This window comes from Parasteatoda tepidariorum, chromosome 5, assembly GCF_982258835.1.
Source record: "Parasteatoda tepidariorum strain Cologne lab strain chromosome 5, Ptep-v5.0, whole genome shotgun sequence".
In the NCBI taxonomy this organism is placed as follows: Eukaryota; Metazoa; Arthropoda; class Arachnida; order Araneae; family Theridiidae; genus Parasteatoda; species Parasteatoda tepidariorum.
This window is the reverse complement of record NC_141759.1, coordinates 118613133-118641105: the sequence shown is the minus strand read 5'-3', so window position 1 is coordinate 118641105 and position 27973 is coordinate 118613133. Positions and strand designations below refer to the sequence as shown.

General features: G+C 27.3%; 1 protein-coding gene and 1 long non-coding RNA gene across 8 annotated transcripts in view; both read left to right on the top strand.

Moving 5' to 3' along the window:
- Positions 1-25485, top strand: part of LOC147810093 (uncharacterized) — a 66477-nt gene extending 40992 nt beyond the window's left edge. For 2 of the 5 annotated variants that reach the window (XM_087165182.1, XM_087165176.1), the window contains 3 exons: positions 13669-13782; positions 15001-15091; positions 16500-16565. The gene's annotated coding sequence lies outside the window, so the exon portion shown is untranslated. Of the gene's footprint in view, positions 1-13668; positions 13783-15000; positions 15092-16499; positions 16566-21722 lie in introns of those variants that run through there. The other 3 variants (XM_087165175.1, XM_087165178.1, XM_087165177.1) reach the window with 3 other exon arrangements.
- LOC147810094 (uncharacterized) lies at positions 27-13270 on the top strand. Of its 3 annotated transcripts, XR_015434338.1 has the most exons (5): positions 36-90; positions 2500-2607; positions 5088-5239; positions 7213-7310; positions 10499-13270. It is a non-coding gene; the product is annotated as an uncharacterized LOC147810094 (long non-coding RNA). The 3 variants fall into 3 exon arrangements; XR_015434340.1 differs by lacking the exon at positions 10499-13270 and having other exon boundaries at positions 27-90; positions 2500-2591; positions 7213-7285; XR_015434339.1 differs by lacking the exons at positions 36-90; positions 10499-13270 and adding an exon at positions 1628-2412 and having other exon boundaries at positions 7213-7285.
- Positions 25486-27973: the final 2488 nt, after the last annotated feature.

The following is a 27973-nucleotide window of genomic DNA, read 5'->3' as shown; positions in this document are numbered from 1 at the left end:
GAGAGTAACACATTCTAAAAGAAAAGAACAGTGTGGACAAGGGGGATACTGCACATGGAAGAGATTGTGCTTTTTTTAGGAGGCTTTAAGGTACCTAAGTAGAAGACCCACACTAACCATCAAAATTGACAGAATTCAAGAAATTCAGTTCTACGGGTAACGGATCTTATAGGAATTAAGTAAAACGCTAAGAAAAAAAGTATCAGAAAAAGTTTTGAACTAGAATCAGTAGCGAAAACTATTTCCTGAAATTTTGATGAATTAAATAAATTTGTATAATATTTCAGTGTGTAATAAGTAACTGTAAATTTACGGAAAGCATTAATTTTTTTTTTAAATGTTATGGTGGTTAATGCAGCAAAACTATTTCAGAAATTTCTTGATTGTAAGAAACTTAAATCTTTAAGAGACTTAGATTGTGCCATTTTACACTCGAGAGTAACCCAATTATGATGAGTTTCACTACTTCCAGGATTCAATAAAAATGTCTAAAAAGGGGTTTCTTGAAAAATCTATGCTCTCAAGTTCAGTATTCTAATTCAATCCAGTATTTTGAATAAAAGTGAAATGTTCCAATTCTCAATTTATTTATTTGAAGAATTACCAAACCAACTTTAAGTTTTCTACATTTTTGTACTGTAGTATAAATTAATTTTATATGCAGTCCAATAGTGATCAACTGCTATCAGTATTCAATATTTTATATATTTTTGAAATTTATTTTTATAAACAAGGAAGATAAGCTGAAAGAATTGTACAGTAAGACCTCGATTATCCGAGCTAATTGGGACCGCTAGTACCTCGGATATCGGAAATCTCGGTTAATAGAAACCATATATAAAAGCCTTCCGTGCTTGCGAATTTAACTACTTTTAAAGTAAAAAACAATAGAACGTTTTTTAAATGATAAATTAAGCATATATGACTTATGTTTCACAACTTAAAAGATTTAAAAAGGAAATCAACTTTAGTAGTAAATGTAAAAAAGTAAAATGGAATTTTTTTTAACTATACGTAGTTAAATATCGAAAGACGCATTCTCAAAAATAGCACAAATCTCAAGAAAATATTGTATTTTTAAAATTTAATATACATTAATTTGTTAAATTCACATTCTTTTAAAAAAGTCTGTTACCTTTCGTCGAAAAAGTCCAGAATTTCTATAATGGGCTGCCCTATAGCGCCAATTTTTGAACAACAGGAGATCCATCGGTGTAGCATCGTTTCAAAAAAAAAAGAAGAAAAAAACTTAGACTTCGTTATTGCCTCGGTTAACAGAAACCTCGGTTAATCGAAGCTCGGTTGATCGAGGTTCTACTGTATAATTATAAATAAGTAAGACAAATCTGAAAAGAGAGATTTAAGTTAGAGAGTTTGATATTAAATAATAATAATAAAAAAAAATGTTAAATGAATTCATATTCGTTAAAACAATTTTTAAATATGTTTCAACATACATGAATTCATTTAACATTTTTTATTTTTCTAGAAAAATCTACTAGTTTTTTTCCTTTTTAATTAAATGCTACTTTCATTTTTTGGTGTATTTAATGTACAATAACAGCTGTTTTATTACTAAAGTAATTGTAAAAAAAATTTCCTTTTGCTGCAACTAAAAGTACGTTTAAAATTAAACTGTAAAAATTACAAGTAAACTGGGGTTCTATTGGGGAAAAATATGTCAAAGGGTTTCCTCCAACCGGAAATATTTGGAACCACTGCTGTAATGTATAATGCATAGCTGCCAACTCTACTGGATTTTCCTGTAAACTACTGGATTAGGCTAGTTTCTCCTGGTCTACTGGTTTAATTAAAATTCTCCTGGTCTTTGTACATTTTAGAAAATTCCCTAAAATTGAGTAAATTTCCTAAAAAAAAATCCTTATTTAAATAAAATTTTTGTACATATTATAGCTTGCTTGAATATTTAAATAAATATTTAAAATGCATAATGATGCAAACTTCATTTATAAAGATTAGTTCAAAACTTTTTTTTTTCTTCAAAAATGTTCATTTTATTTTTATTTAGAACTCTCTTTTTAAATTAATTAAAAAAATTTTATTTACTATCCTTGATGAATTAAATGCCTAATAATATTCAAAATTATGAGTAAACATAGTACATAAGATTTCAAGTATGTTTAATGTCAATCATAACTGGAAAATATTACAGTTTTACTTTTTTGATGACTATAAAAGTCCCTAAAATTCCGTGTGTGTAAAAAATTTAATACATTATGCAACAATTATCGTGAAATTTATATTTCGTAAAATATACTGGATTTTTTCCTATCCGTGTTGGCAGCTATAATAATGTCTCTTCCAATTTGTAACAAGTCAGACAAATGTTAGTTGCAAAATTAAAAAATTCAATCTGAATCAATGAGCTTTGAAGAGGAGATGACTAGCAAGGTATGCTTGTTGCATATGATTTTAAATTAATGTAGATTCTGTGATAATCACATGAAACTTTTTCAAATTATTCTTTTTATGTTATAGGTATCATCAGATAAAGATGAAAGAAAAAAGAAACCAAATACGAGGAGAAGAGGAAGGAAACGAAAGCAAATTGATGATATTCCAAAAATAAAGTTGATCGCAGAACTAGTATTTATGTTATTTAATGTTTTCTTTTAGACAATCACTCATTTATTGTATTATCTCCGCTCTTCAAAATTAGGCAACCCTTAATGTGCGCCAGATGTAAACAGTGAATTCTTTTCACTTTATCATTTGTTATTGTACCTTTCATTACTCTAGCTAATTAAATATATTTTAAATATAAAAGCTTCTGTTTTCCCAGCAAAATGTCTCAAAAAGGACAAACTGTTCAATCAAAAGAGAGAAATATCATCAAATGTATGAAATATTTAATGTTAAAAAAGTGCATGTAAAGATTGCAAAATAAATATTTTTTTTATGTGATCGCCAAATAACAACCGTGTTCAGGATTGTCCCCATCCTTCTACCAAAAATAGCGAAATAGTATTGTCAGATACCACATGATGGAGGCGGAGCTCAGTGCCAACTCCTGGTGAACGAACTATACGTCTTATGATGACAAATAATCTAGTTTCTAATGTTGTTTATTGTTTTATTATGACTACTAGCCATTTTTAAATGATAAAGAAAATATTATAGAGTTAGCAAGTACAAATTAAAATGAATTGAAATTTACTAGTACAAATTAAAATTTGTTATTTTGTAAGTTTGATACTAAGTTGCAAATAAATAAAAAAAATTAATGAAAAATAATTAAATAAACAAATTAAAGCAACAGACGATAATTTTAATTCCGAAATCCAAAAAACTTCCATGACTTTTGTGGGGTAAAATTTTTGTTACTTTTTGATTATTGATTTCTTAAAAATAAACCTTTGCTTTGTTTTTATAATATTCCATACAGTTTTGCAAAGTATAGATTATACATCTTATTATTAAATACCTTATCTCAAATATTCCTTTTAATTAATAAATTAAAAGGAATATTTCAGAATTAAAAGGAGTATTTCAGAATTTATAAGTGAATGAACACTTTTGGGAGCCACTGTAAAGATAAAAATTTATTGATATATAATCATCTGGAATGGTTTTCTTTTTCTTAATGAAAATATATTAAACAGTACTTATCCAAGGTTTTATTGGTCATTCTGTTTTTACCATTTTGTAGGTAAACTTTGAGCAAAAACTTTTCAACGTAGCACTTTTAAAAAAAATTCATTCAATAAAAACAGCATATTTTACAAACTAAATATATTATTTTCTCCACATGTTTAAATTTTTTAAAAATTAATGTTGTACCAAAACATTAAAAAGAAAAAACAAAACCTTGCCAAATTGTTAAAATAAATTTAGTCTACTTATTTTTTCAAGATTATATGTTAAAATAATAACATTTTAAATAAAATACTTATAACATTGACACTTTTCTTGCACTCAACTTACACTTTATGAGAAGAAAAAAATACACTGACCTGGTAATTTCAAGATTTTTACCTGGTTAGGGCTGACCCTGAACTTTAAAGCATGCATATTTTTTTTAAATCTGGAACCATTTTCTTTAAAACTTTAAATGTATTTCCATACTCACAATTTTCTCTTCAAAGAATTATTCAAACAATATTTTGTTTGACAAGAAAATTTTCATACTATTAGTATTCTTTTTCTGCCTGTTTTAGTTCATAACTTGTAATAACATCTTTTCAGGTGTTACTAGCATTTTTTTTATTGAGGCTATGAAGTAGAAATAATTATTGACGAAAAGTAAATTCCTCAAAGCCCAGGCTAATATTTGGTTTGGTTTCTTTGCTGAAAAAGGAATAAAAGGCAGATGCTGTATTTTGTCTTTCCTTATACTCCTTAGAAACTCCTTGGAAATAAAAAAAAGTCTCCACAGAGTACTTGGAACTACTTAGATTTCCAAATTAGTCCTTAGATTATTGCATTGAATGGATGAACTTACTAAGTTCGCGGTTGAATTTGCTGTCCAAGCAAGGAGACAAAATGATATGACTTAGCTGTCAAAATCTAATAGTTTAAGAAAAGCTTTAAAAGAAAAAAAATACTGAATTGCAAGAGTTAGAAGAAAAAAATAACAGCAAGTAATTTTAATTTTACATGATACAAGCAAACTTAATTAATGATTTACTGTGATTTTTTTTTTTGTAGAAAATACCTTAGATTTTCTTATGTATTCAAATTTAAATCTTTAACATCTCTACTATGTATATTAACAAGATTTATTGAAATATTTGAAACTAGAAAATGTATTTACGTGTGAAGATGATAACTTTATTTATTTTTCTTGATGAAGTTTGACAAAGTCAAAATTTATTTCAAAAAGGTTGGAGAAAAATATCTTATGCAAAATATACATTTTTGCAAGTTCTTTGTGTAAAACATAACTAGACAGTTTTTTTTTTAAAAGTTTTTAAATTTTTGATAAGTTCTTAAAATTTTTCTTAAAGGTTTCTTTTTAAAAGGCATTTTTTAAGAATTTTTAGGCTATCAATATCCTAACCCTACTTGTTGCTATATATTTTTCTAATAAGTTGAATGTATTTTAATTTCTTGTAAATCTGTTTAAGGCTCATGATTCTCCTGTTCAATGTATGGTTTGGAATCGCAATGATCTTTAGATGGTAACTGGTGATCATGTAGGATAAGTAAAATATTGGCAAAGCAATATGAACAATGTAAAAATATTCCAAGCACATAAAGAACCCTTACGAGGAATCAGGTTCTGCAATTTTTAAATATTTATTTTAATATAACTTTTTGAATTCATTACTGTATATTGCAAGGACAATTTTTACATATTTGCTACTGATTAAAATTCTAGAACACTTTTTATTCCAACTAACTAGATAATTTACTGTTACTGAACAAAAATGTCGAGTTCAAAACCTTTTTTTTTAATTGGACGATTCAGTTATAGATTACAAACATCGAACAATTCATTACAGGGTTGGGGTTTTGGACAGGACAAGTGGGCTTTACTGTCTTAAACTGGATAAAACTGTCTTAAAGTGTCCAAAACCTTGAACTTAGGTAAAAGGTAAAAATTCTATATGTGTAACCATTGTACACATAATAATTACCTGCATCAATAAATATTTGATATTTTTTATATAATTTACTTTAACTTATTAAAGGAAAATAATATAATATAACAGGAAAAGGTTTATAATTTTTGAAGCTCCACGATTCATTGAAAAACAAAAGTGAATACCTAATCCTTTAAATATAAATATGCTTTTAATACTGATAAATAATGTTTTTGCATAAGGATAAATAATGCAATATTAAAAATTGATATTTTTTTTTAAAAAAATACTAAATTTGTTTAAAAATTAACCTTTTATTTTTCAAAATATTTTTTTAAAAAAATATTATAATTTCTGTATCACAGGATGATAAAAAAGACATTTTTTTAAAAAAAATAATAAATTGTTTTTAAACATAAATATATTAGCTTACATTGGAAATACAAAATAACTGAAAAATGTATTAACACTTTTGAAGGGCATAACATCAGTTTCAGTTACTGACACTGGTGATGTATCACCACTATGCTAAAAGAATCGAACATGAATGAAATAAAAGTATTCTTGAATAGTACTATAGATATATAAACCTGTTTATGACTAACCAAGTGCTTAGTCCCTAATAGCTTAACCTGTATGGGAAGATCAAAGTTCAGTTATGTACTATTGAATGAGACGACCAATTAATCTTCTTTTGTTTAATGTTTAAATTGAAGAGTCAAACAATATTAATAAGACATTACACTTTTAAAAACATATATTCTCTAGTAGATTTAATTATCGATATGTTATTAGTTCTATGTTTATTTTACCTTTTAAATATTGTTCCAATAAAATTGTGACATAATTTGAGTAAAAGGGTTTTGGACAAAGGGGTTTTAGACAGGACGGTTTTAACCGTAGATTAATCCATTCTGTCCTAAACCTTGCCAACCCTGATTCATTAGCATCCTTTTTTTTATACATAGGTAGTTTTGTATTTTCAAGAATCGTAAGAATAAGCAAAGCACCAATATCCCTTAGTCATTGTATTTTAACACTTTCATTTATTATTTCTTATCTGAAGAAGTAACCAACACTGTATATTACTTATAGCATTTGAAAAGTTAATTCTGAGTACAATGTTATTTATTAATCTTGTTTCTTTTCTATTTTTGAAATTAAAAAAGCTTAAATATGTACACTTTTTATTATAAATTATATATGTTTGTGTGACTCGAGAAATGAATTTTAAAATATATGTGAATTCACTCCTATATTTTAAAATTTTTATTCTCTTTACCTGAAATTATTCCTGAATAATTTTTTTTGTAGCACTGATTCCAGCTAATTGGTTATTATTGGTAATTTTTCAGACATTAAAATTAACTAATATATCTTTCTATATTTGTACCATCTGTGAATATTTAGTGAAAAGTTTTTAATATTAAATTTTTGCATTAGGTAATTGTGGGATTAATAGTTATCTGTATTAATTATTTATCGATGAATTTGCTGCTAACAGTTTCAAAATTAAGACTTTTGCGTGGTTCAGTTTTATATATTTTTTTAATTGGTATGCAATATTTAAAGTATATATTCTATCTGCATTTTTTTCAAGTTTAAAGAACCATTTGCTTACAATGCTTATAAATAATACACTAATTATTTATTTTATGTGTTTTAGTTTTTGTCCTGTTGATACCAAATTCATCACTTGCTCTGATGATGGCACTATAAGGATTTGGGATTTTTTAATATGTGTTGAAGAAAAAATTCTGAGAAGTATTATGTCAATTTCATTTTTTTTCTGTTTACTGTATGTTTTTTTAATTTAAAAGCCTTAGAATGTTTCATCCTTCAAGAATAGAGGTTCACTTTTTCTCTCCAAAACAATTTATAAATGTTTATTTTAATATGAAATTAATAAAAATGGCTTTTATCTGGGTAAGGATTGTCTAAAGTAGTTTCGAATTTAAACTTCATTCATCCAAAATTACAATTAATTACATGCCAACACAAATAGGAAAAACCTAATTTTTTACTATGAACTAAATGAAGGAATACATATTTTAAAAATACTCCAATTTTAAGGTACTTTATAATAGAATACTCCAATTTTAGGGTATGTTATAAAAGTTGTGCAGAATTTTCATTCTCTTTTCTTTCATATTTTTCTGTGGAAACGAATATTTTCATAGTTCGAATTTGTTTTTGCCAAGAAAATTAAATTAAAGTTAACAAAGTGTGGAACTGTTGTGGTTAGAACACCTGTTGAAGTTCACCTGTAAAGATAAATTTTTCACACCATAAAACGTCAGAAACTACTAATTTTTATTTTGTGAAACAAAAATATTTTCCAATTATTTTAATTATCTAGGTAAAACCAGTTTCCTCATCATATGATAATAAATATACCGTTTTGTCTCAAAAATTCATTTTTCAAACTTTTTAAAAACATGAGGAAACATTTATCAAATTCATGATTTAAAATCAACAATTATTTGAATGAAAAATATATATTTAGTTACTGATCTTTATGTTGTTATTAATGCTGTAAAATTTATAGCTTAGAATAAACAGAAATATATAAATACTTTGCTATTTCTAAATATGAAAATAACAAGAAATCTTGACACAAAAATCTACTTAAATTCAAAATTCTATTGACAAGCGACCAGATTTGATGTATTATCAACAAATTGTGAATTTTCGAATAGGCATGAGAAAAATTGCCCTCCTGTTCTGTAGCTTCCAACACTTTCTCTCTAATTCAAAGAAAAGGTTATGTAATAAATAAGATTGATTGATTTTTGTAGTTACTACAACTGTCTTATTACAAATGTAATTAATTTGCATTGCAACTATTTTTTTTTAATGTAGTGATTACAAACCACTTTCGTAATAAAATCCTTTTTTATTTCCTTTTAGTGGATGGATTTTGTTGGAAGATCCAATTTACACTTGTATTCGAAATTTTAAAGAATATTCGGATGGGAAGAAACAAATTAGTTAAAATAGTGTAGAATAATAACTAGCTTATTGAAACATGGGAATTTTTAAAAAAAATATTTAATTCTTGGTTAGAGGTAATTTGACATTTTTTTAAACAATCTAAAACAATATTATCACTCTAAATTAGAAAACAATCCAAACCATTCTGACAAATTTCTATTTCAATATTCAACTTTGATGCCTTATTCTGCCTTTCTTAAAATTAATTTTTTATTTCAATTTCTTTTGCCTTATTCTAGAAAATTACCAAATATTTGGATTCAAATTTTTTGATTTTCTATATAAGTACTTTTATATCAAGGGTTGTAGAGCGAAATATATTCTACTGAGGGTATTATGTAAGACTTGTATTAATCATATTCGAAAAGTTAGCAACATTTGAACTGCTAAATGAGGGATGCTCAACCTGAGATCCGTGGGCCACATGTGGCTCCTAAAGTCTCGTGACCCACGCAGCACCTAAGCAAAAGAAAACTAATATAATTTTTTGAAGGAAAATATTATGTCTTTTAATTATGTCTTTGAGGTTTTGATGATCTAATTTTATGTAGTTTTTTGATGGCTTATTTTTTTCTTTTTGGTAAATGCTTTAAATTTCCCAAGTCTTAAAAGTTTTAATATTTTTATTTATGACATAATTACGATGCTTCAATTTATTTTTCTATCGTTTTTTTTTCTTTGCAGACTTTTTGGCTCTGAAAATCCTGATATTTTCGATATATATTAATAAGACGTTCGAAAACTTAATTTTTTTTTTCCTTTATCATTCTTTCATCAATTATTGCTCCGCTTTTACTCTATCAGTTTCATCACAAATCTAAGTAATTTTTTTGGATTGTTGTCAGTTGGTTGTTCTAGTTTAGAACTTGAAAGTATTGACATGTTAGGTTATTTTAAAATCTACTTTTGTTTTTCAATTTTCATCATGGTTGATTTATTAAAACAAATTATTTTTACATAGCTGCCAACTCTACTGAATTTTCCAGTAGACTACTAGTTTTTGTCATTTTCTCCGGGTCTACTGGTTTAATTAAAATTTTCCTGGTTTTTCATCAATTTTGAAAATTCCCTAAAAGTAAGTTTCCTAAAAAAATCCGTATTGAAATAGAATTTTTGCACAGATTATTGCTTGCTTGAATATTTAAATATGCGTTACTAATACATAAGCGAGTCTCATTTATAAAAAACAGTCTGAAAAATGTTTTTGTTCTAAAATTTTGAGTCTTTGTAGAATTTCCTTTTTAAATTAATTAAAAAAATCTTTTAGCTGTCTTTGAAATAAATGCTTATTACTTTTCAAAATTATGAGTAAATATAATACATAACAATTCAAGTTAATTTAATCTTAATCATAACTGGAAAACATTGCAGTTTTTTCAGTTGTGATGAATACAAAATGCAAAAAATATGACGTGCAAAATATTTAGTACATTTTGCAACAATTATCCTGAAATTTGTGGTATTTTGTAAAATCTACTGGATTTTTACTTATCTATGTTGGCAGCTATGTTGTTAGATAAATTAATTATCATGAATTAATTATTAAGAACAAAATGTTTTATTTTTTATTTTCTGCCATGTTCAATTCTGATTCCTCATTTGCAAGTTTTGCTTGATGCGAAATCACATCTGCTTTCGTTAAAAATTGTTTGCTTTAACAAATAAAAGAAGATAATTTTTACTTAAACATTCAATTATTTATCACTAAAAGACTATTATTTTATGAAGCAGGTTGTGGCTTTCTCTTTTCAGAAGTGGTGCATCACTTTTACCACCTATGTTTTGAGTTTTTTTTTCTTTTTCTGACTTTTTTCCATATGCAAGAAATTTGTACTCAATAAATTAGTACTTCTTTTTCATGAGTCTTAAGATAAAGATTTTTTTTTAGTTCAGTTGATTTCATTATATTCTTCCTTGTTCTGGGTTTTAATATTTATGTTAGCTCTTCTTTTAATTAGGTAGTTGCACTTTGTGAAGAAGATCAAGGATACCCTCACAGGTGACCTATAGCGTCACTGCCAGTTGATCATTAAAAGAATTCTTATTTTAAAAAAATTTCTTAAAAGAGTACTAAATGTTTGAAAGAAATATACATATGTATAAGAATAAAATATAGTGGAAATAATTTAATTTACTAGTGCAATTTTGTGTTTCCTTGATTTTTTTTCACACATTTTCAGCAAAGTTTCTTTTTTGTTTTTTTGTTGTGAGTTTCTTACCAATTGGTGGACGCTCAGAGGGTTGCTGCCTCTGGTAACTCCATCTCTTCTTCATCTAATTGAAGGCTTATTATATTCGGCTATTAATTTCCTGATTCCAATTATTTTCTTGTTTCTGATTAGAATCATTTTTCATGTGCCAATTTTTTTCATAAATTTATGAGGTATTAAAATTTTGATATAGTTTTAGAAAAAGACTAAGTTGAGACATTTCATAAGCAAACGTATAGCTCTATAAATGTTTTGAATTGATATTTATGAAGTAGAAATGGCCATCAGTTATGGTCAGAATTAAAAAAATTTTAAATAACATATTTGTGTAAGTTAATCAATTCTGTCAATGGAATACATCAAAATATTTAAGTATCTAAAAACTAGTTTTTGTTTTAATGACACACTACAATGACTGACACCAGTTAACAAATTGTAAATTATAAAACTGAATCTATTCAGTACTTTGAATCACCTAATCAAAACCCAACTATAGGTCATAGTAGAATTAATCACTTTTATACATAGAAAAAAAAATCTGAGCCTATCTGTGGGAAATGTTGTTTTGTTGTAAATTATTAAAAGATTTATAAAAGGAGAAAAGTTTTAAAAGTAAATATTGTTGCGAAAATTTCGAATTTTAAAAAAAAGTGGAGGAAAGAAGATTTAATTTTTGCTACATTATTTAAGTCTCAAAATAATTGCTTTTCAAGAGACAAGCAGCACAAAATACGCCAAACTCAATTCAAATTTTTGATTCAAAACTTGATTCTAATTTCAACCTGATTTCTTTTTCCTTTTGGAATTTTGATTCAAATGCTTTAACTTCAACCTCCTCCAGGTAATGCTTAATTTATCAATTACCCTGCACTTTTCATCGATGGATTTTTTTTTTGTGTATAAGAGAAAGAAGTGTTATACAAAGAAATTTTCTTTTTTTTATAAAAATCTTATTGTATAGACTATTAATTCATTAAAATCGGATGTTTTCAATTACTTCCCTATTTTTAATAGTCATTTATTTTATTTATAATTTCTTTTCAAATTAATAATGAAGGAAAAACAAATTTAAAATTTAGATGTTATTCTGTGAAAAGTAAAGAATTTCTATGGACAAAACCCAAAATCACGACAGAACATAATTATTATGAAGCTATTGTATAATAATTATAACCTCTATTATAAAGCAATTGTATAATAATACCTTATAAAGCAAAATTTTGTGACAAATTTATTTATCTAATATTTTACAATTATTATATGACAAAAAATTCTTCTTGCATCTTAAAAAGTAATACTCGACTACAGGGATGCCCAATCATTTTTGGTTAGCCAGTCACAAAAATTACGAAGCATTATGTTGAGGGCCAAAACTAACTTAAATCTGTACTTCTCAAGTATTTTGATTCTAGTTGAAAATACGTATATGAATTACATAACTAAATTCTTCATATAAACTAACTAAATATATTTAATCTAAATTACTTTAAACATAGTTGGATGATTAAAAAGTAAATAAGTTAATGACAAATAAAAATAAAAAAATAAAGAAACCTACAAAATTTCATTTACCTCAAAAGTTAACCTTTTAGTTAGCTAGAAAACAAAATTTATTATGTTTCTTGTTGTAATATCGGATTAACGGAATTGGAATCTTAATATTTACAATTATATACTTTAATATTTACTTTTCAGAGAAGAAATCTCTCTTATTTATTTGCAAAAATTCATAATACATTAATTTTTACTTTAACCTCTGAGCCGTTGCCATAGACGAAACTTGAAAAATTTTATTGTTATAATCTGATGCTCTGAGAAAGACCCAAATAAATCAGTAACTTATTGTACAAAGCGCAGCCACTAAAGGATTTTTTTTATTACATTTTTTTAATATTTTTCCAAAGTTTTGTTAGTATTTTAGAGAATTTAGGAGCCAAGTTAAAAGGACCACTTTTGGCCTGCAGGTCATTCGTTGTGCTTTGTTTTATAATGAATATTATGAACATTATTATAAAACTCTGTGTAATGAACATATACAACTCAGAGATGAGATTTTTTAGCGGATTTCCGCTTTTTTCGCTTTTGTCTCTCGAATTTTCGAATTTCAGCCTTTTTATCGAAAACTCCGATTCTCTAAAAGTTTCAGAAAATTCAGCCATTGAAACTTAATAATTATATTTATTTCCGATTTTCAAACATAAAAAAAAAATTCCAACTACATAGCTACCAACCCTTCCTCATTTTTACTTATTTTAGCTATTTTTTCCGCTTTTATGTGCAAAAGATAAGATCTTCCGCATTTTTACCTGCCCGCCAGATAGACAGCTCGTATTTTCGTTATTCAAATGACACTACTTCAAACAAGCCTTTTGGAAGTCCCAAGCCTGGAATCTGCTTATATCTCTATTCTTATTCACCCGATTTTAATATCACCCATTCTCACAAATGTGAAGTCCAACTTCCTGCCAACCAGGCTATCCCAGCCTAGTTGATTCTTAAACTCGTTTTATAAAAATTGGTTTGTGTAAACAATAGTAAACTAAATTCAGTTTCTTTAAGAATTTAAATTTTTTATTCTGAAAACCTTAGTTATTTATAGAGTTTTAAAAAGTTGTACTTTATCTTTGCCATTTAGAATTTAGCACCACAGTCATAAAATATTTTATTTCCATATAGTTAAGGTAAAGCTGCTGCAGTAAAATCTGTATTTAAATATATGGGAACCGTTTTTTGTCATTATAGTATCAAAATTATTTCTATTGTTTATTTTCTTGTGGATAATTATTGTATGTCACTAGATGAACACAGCAGTTAAAGAATGTGTCTGTTTTTATTAAGATTTTTGAAAATGTGGTTTGATATTGAAGAGTTTTATAACAAAATGTAAAATTAATTTTCCTTTTCTAATGTTTTTTTAGGGAGGTTTAATCTCAGTGCTAAGTCACTTAATAATTTACAAGAGCTTCTCGTCATAATAAGAATATAGAGCTTTTTGAATGAAAGCTGTCTACCTGTGTTTACAAAAATGTCAGGTAGTATTTCTTTCTTTCTTAGTTCTTGCTTTTTTACATACCTTCAGTTGTTAGATAAGATATTAAAGTGTCAAAAATGTATCAAGTTAATATGAATCATTTAAAGTTGGTTTTTATTTTTGATTAGAAGCAGATCTGGGACTCCGTTGTTAATTTCTTGAGCAATACCTTATTTGCAATTGTTTCTAAAAAGTAAAAATTAATCATAGCAAGTTTTATGAATATTCATGTTTTATTTCTACTTAAATCTAGTTATTACAAAAATATAAATATCAAGCATGTTTACCTTAGTTGCCAACTCTGTGCGTATTGTGAGCTGGGTTCGGTGAGATTATTGCACTTGCATGTGCAACTCTGCTGCATTTTGCAAGATATTCTCCATTTCAGGCTTCATTTTCCTCCCTCTGAAATCAAGCTGAAAAATCTATCGATCATTTTATAATGGCTAATATAATCAGGAAAAGAGTTCTTTGTCAGAAACTAGTTATTTTATCACGATCATGTAGAGTCTTTGAAAATTATTTTGCATTTTGTTAATGTATCTAGTGCTTAAGAAAATTTTTTGATTTCTTAAAAATTTTCTTTTTCTATATTTGATGAAACTTATGTCTTGTGAGTAGCATAATATCTTTGTATCACATCTTCCAAATCAACTTTTTTCAGTTTCCACGGAAAGAAGCAGTATGAGTTATAAAATGTGCCCCATCGTCATAGCGTATTTTTTTGAAAAAAATTCTCTAATTAAAAATGAATTGTTATGTGTTTCAATTTTACTTAATTTTTATTCAATAAAGCCTTAAGTCTGATGGATACATTTTTGAAGGGACAGATTTAAAATATTTTATTTGCACAAATAAAAATTTGTTTCTTCTAGCTTGAAAAAAAAAATTTCTGCATATACACATGTTTATAAAATTTCAGTAAGCTCCAATTTCCTATTTTTCTGGCTTGTTTTGTAACAAGTAGAAAAAGTCCCTAGCTACTCTAAAATTTCCTTTTTATTTGTAAACAGAAATACACAAAATCTTCATATTTTTGCTTCTCTAATGCTTGCAGCTATATAACTTGAAGAAGAAAAAAAATTTATGCATAAACAGTTAAAAAGTAAAAAAATTACATTTGCCCATATTAATGAAATTGTTGTATTACAGCAAGCACACTAAAAATTTATATCTTTTATTCTATGTGCATTTTAAGTGTTTTATATTATTATTTTAGATAATTTGGATGTTCTGTCACTTTTGTTTGTTTTAATTGTTGACAAAAACTCTGATTACGCATGGTTCAGAACCTGAGGATACTTTATTAGGTTTGAATGTTAATTAATTTTATTTGTTATTTTATGCAAACTACTTATATTAATGATACTTTAATAGTAAATTAATTGAATCAGTGCTAAAGCTAACTAGGTGTTTTGTTACAAAGAGCAGAATAAATTGTTTCATCCAATTAATTTTTGGATCACATGTAAATTTTGTAATGGAATGTGGAAAAATCCACAAGGAGTTTATTAAATATATCTAAAGTTTTTAATATTAGGTTATTTGGGGCTAATATTTTTAACTGTTTAATCTGTTCAAAATAAAAATGTTGGCGTTCATGTTTTTGTTTTACCTATGTAATAGCATAATTTTAAAGAAATTATAAGATCATGTTTCATATAAGCTTAAATAAATGAGGCTAATCTAAAGTAATTTGTAACTGATTTTCAGCACCTAAAAAATTGAGAAGCCAGTCTTAAATATACACTTGATTCTTTGTTTCAGTTGCTAAATATACTTTTTCTTTTATTTTATCTTAACCTTTTGAAGGTTTTATTAGTAATAAAAAAAATTCGACGTTAGGAAAATGCCCACTAATCTGTGAAGCGATATTTATTCTGTAAAACTTTATTTATTTACTACATTTAAAATGCATTTTTTTTATAATATCTAAAAAGTTAAATCATAATAATATTGTAATAATAAGAAAATATCATTTTCACGATCAAAAAGATTGTAAGGAAAAATATTTTTAAATATGATTTTAAAGGCAGGCTAGATTGAATTTACTTTTTTTTGTTACTGCATTTTTTAAAATTTTAAGAATACATTTAATGCAGGGTAGTATGAGCGAAAAATCTTAACTTTTCATGTCATGTTGGATTTGTTTTGTATGGGCCAGAAAAAAAATTCTTTTTTTATCATATTATAAACAATTCCGTTTTTATTTTATCTGCTTATGAATAAAAAGTATTAAATGTTTTGAATATTTTTTTGTATATAAATCCTATCAGAATTATACAAGTTAAGCATTGGAAAAAAAAGTTTTTCTTGTTCAAACATTAGCTTATTTAACGTTTATTTATTTATTTTTCTCTTTATGTATTATAAATATGTTTGTAACAGGTATAAATAATTAGATCATTTCTAAGCAATGAACTCAAACTCTTTTTTATCATTATGGAAATCGCACTGCTTTTACATTATGTTCCATATTACACTCATTATTCTTTGATTTCATTTTAAATATCCTATTTTATTTAAATTGAACCTACTTTTTTTATGAAGGATATTTTTATAAAGATTTATTTTATTTTTTATTAATCAGAAAATTAATGCACCCAATTAGTTCTCATTCAAAGTTTTTGGTACTTCATCAGATGTTTTATTTTAAAATTTAAACAAACTAAAATTATAGTTTATGCAATTAATACTTAATATAAATTTATATTGCAGATGAATATAGCCTTCTCCCGAACCAAGTGCTTGTATCGATAATTGAATTAGGAATCACTTAAACATGTAATTCTCAAATTCAGAAAAATAAAGGAAATAAGCGTGCCAGCAGATCTATGTCCGCAAAATTATAAACAGATTTTAAATGCATATGCAGTTTGAAATATATATATACCTGTGAATAACGATTTCTTTCTCACTTTTAACGTCTTTTCAGCTTGGTTCTATTTAATCTTCTATATTGATAATGTAAAAAAAATCACAGTAATTAGAGGGTCCTCTAATATTATTGCCCTGAAATACTGACATTTCGAGTCATCTTTCTACAAGAAAGAATAAGTATTTTAGAATTGTTGAAAAATTCTTCTTGTACTCTCTCTCTCTTTATTAAAAAATCATAAGAACTATGGCTCTTTTGAGTGTTCATCTTAATGTTACATTTTGTTTTGCTGCATGAGAACTATGACACTTTTAAACTTTGAAATTACTAAGATACGTGGAAAAGTGCTCAGGAATTATGATGAAATAAAAAAATTAACATTAGAAAGTTATTAATTGTTAAACTTGTTGGCTTCTGACAACAGGGATACCACTACAGAGTTAAAATTTGGCATGATAAAAAGGTTTCCACGTGTTTGCTTATAAACTTTACAAGATATTTTTTTAAAATTTCAATTTGTTCACAAATTTTTACAATTTTAAAAGCTTTTTGTGTGAATTTTTTGTACCTTTTTTTATTTTTCATTGCTTTGCATTACATTTTGCTTTTTCTGCTCAAAAAGTATTAGACTTAGAAACTTGAAATCAAGAAACTGTGTAGAAATGTGTACAAGGAAAAAAAGTATGATTCTATTGTTATTTCAAGAATTTACTACACCTTCAACAGCTGTTAAACTTGTAGTAAAAAAAAATAGCTGTTTAAATGCAACACAGAGTTAAAATTTATTGTGCTGATAGCGAGCATTTATAATTTTAACGAGAGTTCTTTTCGAAATTCCCATTCGTTTGATAGAATAATTGCAAATAAAAATGCCTTTTTGTGATTTTTTTCAGAGTTTTTACTTTTAATATTATCTATTGTTGTAGAAAATTTATTTTTCCCCACGAAATCTTTATTAGTTTTTTTTTAACTCACGTATGAGTAGTTATAAATCAAGCATTACAAAAGAGAGAGAGATTATGTGTTGTCAGATATAAATCTTAATATTTACAGTGAAGTTTTTAAAAATATTAAATAAAACTTAAAGAGTGCTAATAACCAGGGGTCTGTTTAGAACAGGGGTGTCAAACGGAAAAGCTAACTTGGGCCAAATGAGCAATGCTTAACTTTAGGTGGGCCGCAAAAAAAAAAATCAATGTTCATAGAAACAAATTTTTTTATTTTGAATTGTAATAAACATATATAAAGTTAAATTATTCTTTACGTCCTGATACTTGACATCTCTTCTCTGCTACTATCTTTTCTATTTCGGGAGAAATTTAATTGGCCGAGACTACTTTCAAAATTGACCCAACGTGAGCGTTATTAATACGGTTTCGGACAGGAGATTTATTTCCATTCATAATAGAAAATAATTGCTCTCACTGATAAGTACTTCCAAACATGGAAATAATTTCATATGCTAATTTTCGAGTATTTTCAAACCTTGCCGGTAAATATTCGTGAAACTCAGGCACACTCACTTCAATGAGTTTTGCCTTCAAATTTGAGTCGCACTGAATCTCAATCTCTTCCATTTGCATGTAACTGGGTACTGAGTCTATATTTATTGAGAAAATCGAAGAAGACAAACAAAATTTGTCTTCCAAAGAATTAAAATCTTTAAACCTTGTTTCAAATTCTGTTCCAAGATTTGAAATTTTTTTTGCGTATTTTTGATACAATGCAGTATCATCTAAACTAGATTTGTTCTTGTTGCACTGGGAAGTGCGTTAAATCTTCATTTTTCAGTTGCCTTTCCCAAAGAAATAGTTTACATATGAATGCTTTAATTATATCAAACTTGTTCGTAATGATCTGATCTTCGCCTTGTAACAAGAAATTTAAATCAGATAAGTGTTTGGTTACATCAACCATAAAAGATAAATCTTGCAACCATATTTGATCGGAGAACAAGCTTGTATCTTGATTTATAATTTGTAAAAACTTACATATTTTTTCTTACAAATCCCAGAACTGTTTGAGAACCTTGAAGCAAGATAACTAACTTACCTCGCTATAGTAGGATAAACCTGATTATGTACTATTTAATTGATAGCTTAGTGTGAAACGGACTCCATTTCAGCCAATTAGAATTTTGCATTTTCGTGCGTACAATTTAAAATGATCCGCATAGTTTATAAATAAAGTATATTATAATTTTATATGCTGGTTTTATTTCTAATTCACATTTCTATTTTATTTTTACTTTGCTTCGGATATATTGACTGGGCCACAAAAATGTTCATCTCGGGCCGCTAGTTTGACACCCCTGGTTTAGAAGAAATTTGGATCCGTTAACGAACCTTTCACAAAATATCTTTCCATAAAAACGGACCCTTCGCAAAATAATTTATCTTTTAATTGGACCCTTCACAAATTTGTTTATCTTCATTATTGTTTTGTTAATTGAAGAATCCCTTTCCAGGAATAAAAGTAAGACCATTCGAAACGAACTAAGTTTTCCAAGTTTCCCTATGTTTAAATTCCAAATGTAGAATTCTAAGAAAATATTTCTACTTTTACAAGCATCATGTGCACATTCTTATTGATATTAAATTATATATTTTTTTTTGTAAATAAATAATTGATCAATTTATGATTCATAATCAATTAATTATTCTTAACATTACATAATAGATTATTATGTGATAAAAATTAATTTCTAGCAATTTTTGAAATAAAATATTATAAATTTAAGAATTGAAAGTTTACTTAATGCGTAACACATTAAGAGTGACTACATAACTAAGTTGTGTTATTTAAAATATGTCGAATGAAATTATTACATATGTGAGTGATTTTGTTTCCATTATTCGTCTGAGATGAATATTCTGTGTTGAGCAGTGTAGGCTAAATACCAAATATTTGTATGTTGCATCTCTAATTTAGAAGCAGCAATTGTTGAACAAAATCTTGTATCTATTTGCAATTGAAGAACTTCTTGAAAAGGCTTTTAGCAATTTTTGCAATAACAAGACCCTATTTGCACAAATTCAGAAAAGTACTACCCTGTTTGAAAGAATGCGACTTACCTCTTGTTTTATATTCACAAATTGTGAGTAGTTTTTTCACAATTTTACAAAAACAAGACCTTTCCCAAAATGTCTGGACAGACCCCTGATAACCTTTCTCTATTTGAATTGGTATAAATTTTGTAAATGAGTAAAATTTCTTTTCATTTATCTCTTCTGATTGAGTCACACATAGTCTGTTCTTTTGGATCAACTTTTTTTTTAAAGTCCAAAGGGTTATTTTACATAATATAACTCATGATTGTAAAGGGTGGGCCATTTGTTATTCTCATAGACTGCACCAAAAATTCTTCTAAGTATCCCCCCCTCTCTCTCTCAAAAAAAAAAGTGTAAACAACCAGACCTAGTTTGTGTTATTAACACCAATCGCATTCGATGGCTGGGACATCTGTTGACCAAAATCCCTAAAAAAATTAACCTTTTTTATACTAGTAGGTACAAGAAAAAGGTGTTGTCCAACGACTAGGTGACTGGACGCAGTTGAGAGGGACCTAAAGATAATAGGAATAACTAACTGGAAGGCCATGGCACAGAATAGATCAAGATGGCAAAAACTTATTGGGATGGCCTTAGCCTGTCATAGGCTGTAGTGCCCAAGAAGAAGAAGAAAGGATTATTTTACAAATTCAAGTGATCGTCCATTTCGTTATGTTAGCAAGTGTTCTTCATAAAGCTAAAATGATTGTTTATTTAGGAACCAAAATGTTCTGCGTGTTTGTGGAAAATATTGACATTTAAGAAGAAGTAAACAATGATGAACGAGAATGGATTGTGGGGGTTGGTGAGCGGAGCGAGCAGGGGTTGTAGCCTTCTAGTAAGATGAGAGTAAACAAACAAAAATAAAAAAATGCAATTAAATTTGTATGCATTTTTATGGGAATTCCAGTTATAATGGCAATTTTTATGTCTTTGATATAATGATATCTTGTAATTTATGATGTTTTTGTCCAATCTGACAGCCTCACATCATATCAAGGTCCTACTGTATGTATAAAATATTTTTCTTGATAACTTATGGAGATAATTTATAATAAATCTGAGTACATCATTGTACAAATTACATCATTGCTTTGTTACAAGTGTCTTGATTATTCAAGTTCTAAATTTCTTTGTTTTGTCTATCATTAGAGAGAATAGTTATGACTGTGCATATTAATGGACGAATAAAAAGTTTAAGATTTCACATTCAAAATAGGGAACCCACTTCTAGTGTAAAGAAATTTGGATGTATTGTTTCCTGAAGATCAATATTTTTCAAAGTCTATTGGAATCTACTGGAAAACAATAATACTATATTATTTGTTTTCTTATCATGATGCTTTAATATATGTTAATTTTAGGTGTTGCTAGCCTAGCCCTGTTCATCATGGTGCGTAGCGTTTTTAAAAAGTGCTTAAAGGTGCTTATTTTCGTTATTTAAAAGCCCTTCAAGGTGCTTTTTTCATAGGGTGTTTAAAAAGTGCTTAATTTTCCCTTTTGGAAATGGTGATTTCTTTCTTTACACTATCGATTTTTTCCACGTATTATGCAAAATGTGGTTTTCTCATATGTGCTTTGCACATTGTTCTATGCAACGTTTCCACAATTCATTTAACCACAACCCATTTCAACAATCAACCATAATCCGACCGTCCGTCATTAGTGTCCATGTTTCAAGAAATACTCGTGAGTCCGTATGAGTGTCTACTGAGCTGAGTTTGGTGAGATTATTGCTCTATCACGTACAACTCTGCTCCATTTTGCAAAATATTCTCAAATTCAGACTTCATTTTCCACTCCCTGATATTGAACAGAAAAATCTCTTAATCAAAGAGTTCTTTGTCATTAACTAGTTATTTTATCATGATCAAGTAAAGTTTATAAAAATTATTTTGCATTTTGTTAATGTGTGTAGTGCTTGAAAATATTTTTTGAGTGCTTAAAAGATGCTTATTTTTTTGTTTTAAGATTTCAGTACTAACCTTGTTCATGAACTCTTTACCTTTACAGTTTGAGTACAACTCCCAACCTGAGTTTTTACGGTACAACAGTAAAGTTCGCACCATTGAAGGAACCATTCCTCAATTTCACAAGACTGATATTGTAAAGCATGTTAGCTTAAGACGCAATCCATCACTTGTAAGACAATGAACCAGGGAAGAAGAATTATTAAAATAATTATTTTAATTGCTCTCAGTGTTCAACCATAATTTTTGTTTGTTGTATAATTATATGCATAACAAGTTTTCATTGTATAGTTTTTTAATATTGTATAATTATGTCGCCTGGCTAACCGTGGGAGGTTTTCCTCTACATGTAAATTAAATGCAGGTTAGTTCCACCAAAAAGTTCTCCTTAAAGCAAATTTCTCCCAATACTTGATCCAGGAGTTCCCTTGTCTTCTGGATTGGGTTCAAAATTACAAGAGCTGAACACGAGTAGTCGTTAACCCAAAATTGAAACGGTTTGTAAATTCACTGTTATTTTATTTCTTCAGTGTTGGCAGGTATGCATTGAAAAACTACTTATTTAGAAAATATTTAGCATGATGAACATAATTAATTTTTTCCTTGTTTCATCAGTCTTTAAATTAAGTGTTACAGACAGTTCAATTTACTGGTTTGGAATGACATCTAGTGTAGGTCTGAATTTGTTTTGGTGTCTGCACAAGCTAAAAATGAATATAATAGAAATTTAATTTTCCACTCAATTTTAGTAATAAAATCTCCTGACTTTTCCAGAATTTTCATTAAAATTTCAATTAAATTCTGTATTACACTTTTGTTATAAAAGGCAATATTTTGTCAGAAATAAAATATACTTTTGTTCAATTAGCAATGAAACTTATTTCTTGATAGAAGATTTGCAAAATATTAAGTTTTGTAAAAAATAAGAGTATTTTTAACTAATTTGAAACAGGAAACTGTTTAACAAAAAATATTTTTCACAAATTAGTATTCCAATATTAATATTTCTAAAAAAATTTAATCATAGCAAAATTTTTACACAGAATAATAAAAATATATGTTAGACATTGAGCCTCATTGGTTATTTATTGTTATAATCAATTTTAAAACTGATTATTTTTCAGGTTTGTCTGAAGCTTTTTTCAAGTTTTGGCCTTAAACGAATCTTAAAAATAATAATAACTAGCCGATGAGTTTCAAAGTGAATAACTTTCACAAAAAAGTAAATAGTTAGTAAAAACTTAGTTGCTACATGGTTAAACCTTTTTTTGGATTATAACTGAAATTATATCATTAATTTGTAAAAACTACTTTTTGTTTAAAAATTTGTTTTAAATTTCTTCTTTAATCTAACAATATTTTCAGTTCTAATACTATGTTTTTAAGCTTTCTGCATAAGTTAAATTTGGCTTTTAAGCCGATGACTTACATCTTTAATAATAGGTTTATTGATGAACTATGTTACTTTGAGTTTTAATTTTTTCAGATTTTGTGCTTAAAATCGTGCTTTGATCTGCAATTTATATACTTGTGTATTTTAAAATCTACATGGTAAACCATCAACTGAAATGTCATTTTTTACAAGAATAATATGTGATGTATGTTTGATCAAAAAGTAATTTATTATATAAAAAATTATATATCTGATGAGATCTTGCCTCATATTGTGATTTTAACAATGTGAACAGTCCCCAATTCATTCAGATTAGCAGGGCTTTTGTGTAATTTCTTTGATTACAATTGTTACAGAATATGCTGTTTCTTACACATGTTCCTCCATATTAAAGCTGTAGTACGATCAGCTGCCACAAGAGTTTGAGATCGACGTTGGTTGAGGTTTTGTCCTTATGGTGATCAGTGGAGATCAAAAATGAATATTTATTGTACTCTTTGTTGAACCACATTTTGTAATATTTATTTTATGCATTTTAAACGTAAGTGCTCGTAAATATCATTTACTCGAGACTTTATATCAAGTTATATCACGTGTTTGAAATTGTTGATAATATTTTTACTATTTGTTTGATAATTTCAGATTTTTTCCTCCTTTCCAAACAGTATTTCCTGTTAAATAATATCAATGCATTTATTCAAGTCTCATTTTTTCAATATTTTTGTTTTTATCAAGGAATAGTTATGGGGAAAAAATGTTTTTTTGCATAGTAACACAGAGTGCATAGCATTTTTAAGAAAGGCTTAAAGGTGCTTGTTTTTGATTTACATTTTTTAAAAGCATTTAAAGGTGCTTTTTGTATTCGAGGTTAGTAAAAAGTGCTTAATTTTCTAATTTTTAAAAAGAAATTTTTTCTTTGCCATATCGAATGTCACTCTAAATTTCAGAAAATGCATGATTTTCCCAATTTTCTCTGTAATATTTATCAGAAACTAGTTATTTTATCATGATTATTTAAAGTTTTTGACAATATTTCTAAATTTTATTGATTTTATGTTTATAAATTAAGAACTTTAAACGATAGAAGAAAATGTTTTTTTATTGCATAGATCCTGATTACGATTTTTTTTTTTGGAGAGTAATTGGAAATATTTTTTGGGTACTTAAAAAGTACTTAAAAGGTGCTTATTTTTTGTTGAAAAATCTGGTCACCCTGTAACATAAAAAACTTCAAAAACACGTTTTTCAAATCACGGATTAAAATTTAATAAAAAATGCAATTTAAAAGAAGTATACGTTAAATAAAAAAAAATTCTTTTATTAGTTTCAAAATTAGGTTAGCTATTAACTCCCAAAAGAAGTAATTTCATACTATGAGCCCATTAAAAAATTTAAAATTTAGTTTAAAATTGTAAATTAAATATTTTTAAAATTAGATTTTAATATTTTTGATTGAAGTATCGCTAATTTTAAATGCAACTAAATGTCATTTAAAAAATATTAATTTGAATACAACTCCTAAATTCAGCATTTTAAAAATTCTGCAGTTATTGAATTAATCAATCAAGTTTTTTGTCTTTATAATATTTAAAAGTCCTAAAAATTCTGAAATAAGAAAGCGGGTGGAATTTATAAGATACTTCAATCATTTAGTAGAATTATTTGTGAATAGTTCCACACTTCAACAAATCACAAATTTTTACAATTTGAAATTGTCTATTAATTCTTAATAGATTAGACAAAAGAGCGGAATTTCTTGGATCTATAGAAAAGTGATTTATTAAAACTTTTTAAAAGTTTTGTTGGAAAAATTACAATGTTGATAGGCAATTCTGAAACTAAATTGGCATGAATTTGTTACTTTTCAATCAATCATATTGAGATATATTCCTGAATAAAAATATTATGAACATTATTATATTTGAAAATATTGGTGCATTTTTGTAAGAAATTTTTTTTTAAAAGTATGTATAATTAAATAAAAATTGTAATACAATATATATATATATTTCCAAAAATGTACAATTTAACATAACATTAAAATTTCTTTATACATATTAATTTAATTATTTTCAAATATTACCTGTTAGTTTGAAAAAAATGATGTATTGAAATATGATACTGAACTTTTTAATTTTTTTAAGGGAAGGCTGTAAGACATTCTGAATTCGTAAAATACTTTTTATATCGAAGTTTTAGTATGTTAAACTCCATTAAAAAAGTATGTTCACCATTCATTCAAGTTCTTTGTTTCATCTGTAAATTTTTCAATTTGATCTGTAGTGTTGACATTTAATGTTAAAAACATATATTTTTTTTAAATATTTTTGAATACTTTGTTTTAAGTATACTTGTATTTTTTGTATGTGCGGACATGTAAAAATTTTTTTAATAAAATTGTTTTTTGAAAATAGTTAAGCTTATTTTTTTATTTGTTATACCATGAAATTACAGTGTATTGACATATGAAAAAGAAAAAATTTTGAAATTAATAAAAATGAAATTGGTAATACTTAATGCTCTGAGCATGAGCTTTTAAGCTGTCAGTTTTTCCCCCAACAAAAAACTGTTCCCCCCCCCCATGTTATTCTATGGGAGAGTAGTGCAAAGCAGGAAGATAAGAGTGCAGGTGGCTCCAGGGCCCAACTTAATTTAATTGGGGCCCGGGGCAAAAGCTTCTTTAGGGGCCCCTTTTGCTTTACTACTTCAGTAATGAAGAACCGAACTTCATGGAGGTATTTAGTTTTTCACCTCATTATAGGTAACAAACTACTATACTACTTTTATTTTACAAAACAAAGTAGCACTTGACACTTCAAACTGCGAATAAAAGTAGTAACAACAGTAGTTTCACAACTTGTAGTGCTCTAATTCCGACCACTAAGTTCAATGTTCCAAGGATTTAAACTATGATTTGTATGCAACCTATTAAGAAAGTTCATATATTAATTGCACTTAGCTCGCATTGCATTCAGGAGCAGTGTTTGAACCTGTTTCGCCACTAAAAATTTAACGAGTGCAAGTAATTATAATTTACGATAAAAATTGTAATCGTGTCTTTAAATCACGAATATGATTTTATTTTATGTCCGGTGTTGAAAAGCCGACCCATGTTTGGATTTGCGTCTATCAATGTTCTATTCCTTGTTTTTTAATTTCGAACCCAGCCCAGAAGACAAAGAAACTTCTAGATCGAAAATTGGGATAAACTAGAAGAAATTTTTGATAGAATTTTATATGAAGAGAAAAACCATGAGAATCTCTAACGGAGCCTTAATGGCAAAGGAATTCTAACCTTTGATTTAATTTTAATTGTGAATTATAATAATATTCGTTTTACTTACAATTATTTATTCTGATCGTCTCTTATACTAACCAGAATATCAGGTTGGCCTATACTTATGCAAATCCGGAACCCCCTCTAGAGACGAAAAAAAAATGTGCATTTTTGGGTTATTTATTAAAACTTTATAAAAATCAGAATTTTTTTTTACTCCATCTACTATATGGAATAAGCAATTAATATTCCAAAATATTAAGTAAAGGGACCGGGATAGCCTGGTTGGTAGGGAACTGGACCCATGTCCAAGAGGTCGTGGGTTCGATTCCCCGTCTGCCGAAGACTCCCCGTGTTGTTAATGGTGACTGGTGCACGTTAAATCTGTCGGGTCGCAAAGTCCTCCATGTTCCCAAAGCAAATCAATGCCCTGGGGGTACTAATCCAAGGGTTTCCTTGTCTTTTGGATTCGTTCAAGAATACAAGGCTACTGAGTAGAACATTAGTAGTCGTAAACCCAAATTGGGTTTACGACTACTAATGTTCTACTCAGTAGCCACAGTGCAGACGTGACATATCCTCTGTGTTAGACTGATCAATGGTTAGAGTTCCCTTGCTGTCAGGCTAGCCGTGGGAGGTACTCGTGGTCTTCCTCTCTATGTAACGCAAATGCGTGTTAGTTCCATCAAAAAGTCCTCCATGAAGGCAAATTTCTCCCAATACTTGATCCAGGAGTTCCCTTGTCTTCTGGATTGGGTTCAAAACGACAAGGATACGGAGTTGAACATCAGTAGTCGTAAACCCATAAAATTGGGTCGGCTGTTCAAAGACGGTTACAAAAATAAATATTAAGTTTTCAAAGAAAGAAAAAGTTATAATAGCTCCTTTTTATGAATACTGTAACTTTTCTTTTTTGTCATTTGTACTTTATAAACAAAGTAATCGATGCTGTCTATTCTTTCTTTGAGGCGTGAGGTATTAAAAAAAGCAGACCGGTAAAAGGAAGAGCATGATAAAATTTTTAAAAAAGGGAGGGGGAAACAATTCTTTGCCTCAAAAGACACGTGATATAAATTAAACGACGAATTGAATATTCTAAATTCGAAAATATCATGATTCATTTTAAAATTAATTAAATTGGATAACTCAGAAACCATTTAACCGATTTCGTTCAAATTTTGTCAAAATTTTTTGTTTTGTTAAAAAAGTTACATGCTTTGAAAAGACGTAAAAACTTGCACACCATACAGTTAAAAAAATTGACAATTATTGAGCAAAATAATAAATAATGAAAAAAAAATTTTGCTTTTTGGAAAATCAAATCTTATAATTGTGTGAAAAAATGTTTTGGTGAACTTGATAAGTCCACGAAATACGGAAAAAGTAAAATTAACATTAAGGGACCCAAACGTAAGACAAAATTATAGGGAGCTTAATTTCCACAAATATGGCTACTTTTGTGGTCAAAAATCTTTCAGCTTTACAATCACTTTTGTGGTTTCAGCTATTATTCCCACTTTCCCAAAGAAAAATAATTATTTTTATTCATATAACACTTTAATTACGTTGAAATATCGAAAATTAAATTTAAAAAAATAAAATACAGTAAATAGAAAAAAAAATT